Here is a 6,165-nt window from a genome sequence, read left to right as displayed (position 1 = left end):
TCTTTTATTCAACAAATATTTACTGAATACCTACTATGTGCCAGGTGCTGTTTGAAGAGAGCATTTGAACATAAGAATAAACCAATCAATGGCAATTAAATGGGATATGTTTGAGGGTAGGACACCTGTTGTATTCTTCTATGACACAAAGACAGTAATTACTGTGTGGAAACTCAAGGACAGTTGCAAATGTTCAGCGTTTATTTTTCCTGAAGCTCATAAGGCTCTCAAGACGAATCTACTTTTTTGCCTCTCACTTTTATAAAAATACAATCTTCAATAAGATAAAAACATGGCTCTTACAAATATGAGTCAATACCTGCCAGAGATTTTATCCAATTTATTATTAAATGAGAACCAATATGAGGGGAAAGCTCATTCCAAGAACATTTGAGGAGCAAGGCTGTATATAATCCATCAGAGAAGACATTAAGAAGTAAAAAAAATGTTGGAATAAATTACCTTGGTTAGATGTAAAATTGATAAGTGGCCCATAGGGCAACAAAATAGCAAGCTTTAGGATTATCTTTTTGCTATAGTCTGAATGTCTGTCTCCCTGCCCCCACTACCATTCACGTGTTAAAATCCTTTTTTTTTTAAATTTTTTTATTTATTTATTTATGATAGTCACAGAGAGAGAGAGAGAGAGAGAGGCAGAGACACAGGCAGAGGGAGAAGCAGGCTCCATGCACCGGGAGCCCGACGTGGGATTCGATCCCGGGTCTCCAGGATCGTGCCCTGGGCCAAAGGCAGGCGCCAAACCGCTGCGCCACCCAGGGATCCCTCACGTGTTAAAATCCTAATGCTGATGTGATTCAATCAGGAAGTAGGGCCTTTTGGAAGTGCTTAGGTCAGGATGGTGGAGTTCTTATGAACAGGATTGGTGTTTTATAAAAGAGACCCAGAGAACTCCCTAGGCCTTCCACCCTGTAAGGTCCTATTGAAAAGACAGCCAACTGTGAATCAGGAAGTGGACTTTCACCAGACATTGGTTCTACCAGCACTTTGATCTTGGGCTTCCCAGCCTTTGGAACTGTGAGAACTGTGAGAACTGTGAGAAATGACAAATTCTAAGACCTTCTCAAAATGTGTACATGTACACATGTATTGTCATGCACTCAATTACTTTTACTCTGAAAGTATCTGAGCCTACTTAACACTCTGGAAAGTCTTTGTGTCCATACCTCAGTTTGAAGGTCATTGTGGGCCAAAGCCAGGTGAAGGTGAGAGGTTGTGAGAAAGTACAAGAGTCAGGAAGCCTGAGATCTCCTAGTTTCAAGATCAATTAATACATCTAAACTTAGGCTTTGGGTAATGCCAAGATTCTAAAAATACTATATAGGTTAAGAGCAACAAAGAGATTTTTTTGCTAAGAAAAAAACTAGCAAATGGCAAAAAAAAAAAAAAAAAAAAAAAAGAAGCTTATCATGATACTTTTGGGGTGGTCCAATTAATCTCAGAAACTATTTCCCTATAACTGGTTACATGTGTTGTGCATTCCGTGATATATGATATGGAATAATAGTAAACACACAAGTATTGTCAATTTTGTGACATATTTGCTCAGAAATAGCTGTGCTTATTATCTCAACAACCTTGTAGTCAGAACAGACACATTATGCCTCTCATTTTAAGAATAAAAAATGTGATTTAGAAAGTGGTTCAGCAACAGGGCCAAGACTGTAAATCAATGCTGCTGTCTTGGCTGTAATCTATTTGACCTGACAGGCTGGAGATGGTTGTAAAAGCAGTCCCCAGTTTCCAGGTGAGTTATGTTCCTAAAGATCATTTGTAGGTCAGTTGTTTTGAACGCCACACATTTTCCCATAGAAATAGCAGAATGAATAAAGGTTATGTCTCCAGTCCTCCCTGCCAAAGCCTTTAACCCATGGCACATCCATCCTTCAGTGATACAGAGCCTCTTACTATTAATATCTTCTGAAGAATTAGTTCAGAACTCTGGTTTAGAATGTAGAGAGCACATTTTCCTGTGCCCTGTTTCCTTTTACTTCAGCACCAAGGCTGAGAATGGAGAACTCTTCCAGCTTTCCACAGTAGATGGTAGTTCTGGTGGGGGCTGGGTGGAGAGAGGCTCTCACATGGGCCATGGAGGGGATTTGATGCAGAATCTCTGGAGAGAGTTCTGACACGGGTGCCTGTATAGAACAGAGGCTGGAACTTTGTGGGTTGGAGAGAGTTCTGACACAGGTGCCTGTATAGAACAGAGGCTGGAACTTTGTGGGTTGCATTTGAGGGGCGGAAGCTGAATGATTGGGTAGAAACCTGTGTTGATATAGGGATCCCTGGGTGGCTAAGCAATCATGTGCCTTCTCACCCAGGGCAAGATCATGGAGTTCTGGGATTGAGTCTCCCATTGGGCTCCCAGCAGGGAGCCTGCTTCTCCCTTTGCCTGTGTCTCTGCCTCTCTCTTTCTGAGTCTCTCATGAATAAATGAATAAAATCTTAAAAAAAAAAACAAAGAAACCTTGTTGACAAAGATGGGCTCCAGTGGTAGGCCCCTGGCAATGGGAGGACAGTCCAACTGTGCAAGTCGTGTAACAGCTCCTTAAATGAGATCCACAGAAAGCACAAAGTTCCTTTTTACCTTTTCCCTATCCAGTTTAGTTTATTCAACAAACAAATTAAGCATTTGCTTAAATTTCCTTATTGATTTTATAAAGTATATTGTCACTGGAATGGAAAATTAAGCAATATTGAAAAGCATCAAGAAAAATGTAAAAAATCACACAATCCCTTTCATCCAGAGATAAGCATTATTAGTTTAAAGGTTTTAATCAGAATCAGGGAAAATATTTCAGACATGACTCTAAAAGTCATTCCATAAACTTCTCAGTAAGGGAGTCTGGGGTCCAAGGTTCAATACTAATTTTAATTTCCTATCATTTTTATGGTTTCTCTCATATACGGAATATAAGAAATAGTGAAAGGGTTATAAGGGAAAGGAGGGGAACTGAGTGGGAAAAATTATATAGAAAGACAAACCCAGAGAGACTGCTAACTCTGGGAAACAAACAAAGGGTTGTGGAAGGGGAGGTGAGAGGGGGCATGGGGTAACTGGATGACAGGCACTAAGGCATTAATGGGATGAGCACTGGGTATTATACTTATGTTGGCAAATTGAATTTAAATTAAAAAAATAGAAACAATTAGGTAAAAGTAAAAAAAAATAATAAAACTGCATTCTAGTAAAAAGAAAAAAAATCCTATCATTTCCCCGGATTAGGTATTGTTTAGGCTATCTCCAGTCTTCATTTTCTTATTTAATACATTGGATCATGTAATTTTTCCCCTGGACTTCGTTATTGTCTTGTTACCTTTTCTCAAATTGATATGTAAGAACTATTGAGCAGTAGAGGAAGATTCAAAGTCAAAAAGCCTGAGCTAAATTAACATGATACTTAACAGTGAATGAGGGCATGTGCTTATTTATCCATGTCCTTGCCAACACTAGGATGTATCAAATTTTTTTCTATATTGACCCATCTGATAAAGGGAAAATGTTTCACATTGTTATTTCCAAATAAGATTGAGTTTGTTTTCCAGGGATATGGATGGTGTTTCTGGTGTGCAAGTAGCAGTGGATGTCTTAAGTACTATGAGGGCATGGCTATGTGTGTGTACCCATCCACACTGTAAGGGAGGGAGTTTCTATGTAATCAGCATATAGATTTTGTGAAGTGGTGGGAAATTCTAGATACTGCCTGAATATCTGAAGTCATACCTGTAAATTCCCAACCCCCATATCCAATAGTGAAAAGTCCCTGGGAGGATGGCCAGGCAGGAGTTTTAGTGAAAACAAACAAACAAACAAACAAACAAACAAAAAAATCACCCTTTCCTAATTACTAACAGTGGATCTATACTTAATGTTAGTTTACTCATCTGTAAAATGGGGATAATAATAGTGTTCCATCCCATTGGGCTATTGTGAAGATAAACTGAGATAATACATATAAGATCATTACTTCAGTGCCTAGAACTTGGTAAACTCTCAATAATTTTTTATTAATAATTTTTTGTTTATAAAATAAGGGAATGAACTAAGCAATGTCTAAGGCCTGTGCCGGAGCTACATTTTCAGAGCCAAGATACTGAAAATGTGTAGCTCTCTTTATTTGATCCATAAGTCAAAGAAAAATTGAATACACGGTAGCTTTAAAATGAGCAAAAATGAGCTGGGTAGTTGCTCCCAGTGTAAGCTATATCTTCAGGAAAATGAACTGGGTAGTTTGTAAATACATATAACATAACCTGTACAAAGTGGCTCTTACACAAAGACACAAACCACCAAACTAGAGCTGACCACATTTAAGGCCACTTATTAAGCTAAGCTTACCCTTTCACTTAGGAAGATAGGAAAGTAGCTCAAAACCTTGTAAGTAAATTTTGTAGTACATGAAAAACAGTTATCAATTGTCATTCTTTTCAGGCTTTACTGAAAATCATCAATTCTGATGTAGAAGTCAAAGGTAAATATATGCAGTAATATTTGAAAAAAACCAAAACAGTAAACTTATTAGAGTTAGAGCTGTTGACCTGTCCAATATTTAGTCCTTCCAAATCAAGTCTTTGTAAGCTTAGCTCAGTATAAATATTGAGCATAATAATTTTCCTATTTTAGGGGAATTTTGACTTCTAGAGTTATTTGTTTGACACTGGGAAACAAAATCCTTTATCCTAATGGAGGAACAGCCTGATAAATTTAGAATCCAGAATCCTAGAGTCTAAAGGAGCTTAGAGATCTAATGTTTTCTATAAAATTTCTAGCAGTGATTTAATCTCTGACTAAATCCTACTGAGAGCTATGATCATTGTTATAGATGCTCACTGAAACTTCTGATATCCTTCTCCTTTTAAGGCACTTGGGGGTTTTATATTCCCCCATTTCTTTGAAATGAGACATAGTCATAGACTTGCTTTGAATCACTGCCAGGCAGGAACATTTAAGAGCCAATTTGAGATTCAAGCTGTTTTCTTGCCATGATGACTGTTGGAGACTTCTGTTCTGATGGCAATTTTGTAGGATGGTGGAACCTCTGTTATCTGGGGACTCTGAGTACTACAGTAAGCAGGGCCCCTGGTGTTGAATAGGTAGTGTAAATAAGAAATACATTTTTGTGTGTATGTAACTGAAATTTGGAGGTTCTTGGTTGCCACGGCACAAAACTAAACTAACTTGATCAGTACTTTGCAAAACTTTGTTTTTATGTAAGGCCCTTTTATGGCTGGATAGAAATGTTATTTTAACATTGTGTCTGACATGGAACTAAAATGTGATTTAATCTTTTTATGCTCTCTGAAACAGAAGAGAATTGCTACTTTTGTTCTTCCACATGATAATCCTTCAAATATAAGAAGATAACTATTATGTTCCCCATAAATTCTCTATCTGCAAAGAAAAACTGTTTGTCTTTTGACACATTGTTTCTTGGCTTTTCACCATTCTGGCTACTCTCTGGATAACTTTTGTTTTTCCAATGTCCTATTCAAATGTAATGTCTAGAACTGACTATAATTCTTACCAAATTAGATACTGCAGGGAGATATCATTGCCTGGCTTTTCTGAGGTTTGTGATGATGGTGGATTATGATTGTTTATAACAAGTATATTAGTTTAGACCAGGTTCAGAGCTGTCATTTTTAGTCAGGCACCAACAGTGGGTTTGGTTCAGGAAGGGTTTAAATTCTGCACATGAGAGAAATCCTATGGTATTGGTCTTTCTCTGCCTGACTTATTTTGCTTAGCATAATACTCTTTAGCTTGTCTATGTCATTGCAAATGACAGAGTTTTATTCTTTTTTTGTGGCTGAATAATATTCCATTTGTACATATATACCACATCTTTATCCAATCATGAATGGACACTGGTTGATTTTACATCTTGGCTACTGTAAATAATGCTGCAGTAACCATAGGATTACATATATGTTTTTGAATTTATTTGGGTAGATACTCAGAAATGGAATTGCTTGGTTATATGGTAATTTTTTGAAGAATGCCTATACTGTTTTCTATAATGGCTGTACCAATTTACATTCCTGTAGAGCAGAAGGGTTCCCTTTTTTCCACATCTTTGCCAACACTTGTTATTTATTATGAAGAAACCATTTCTGGGACTCTAAATTCCAATGAACAATACTTCA

The sequence above is a fragment of the Nyctereutes procyonoides genome, unplaced genomic scaffold (assembly GCF_905146905.1).
Source record: "Nyctereutes procyonoides isolate TBG_1078 unplaced genomic scaffold, NYPRO_anot_genome, whole genome shotgun sequence".
In the NCBI taxonomy this organism is placed as follows: domain Eukaryota; kingdom Metazoa; phylum Chordata; class Mammalia; order Carnivora; family Canidae; genus Nyctereutes; species Nyctereutes procyonoides.
This window is presented reverse-complemented; position numbering follows the sequence as displayed.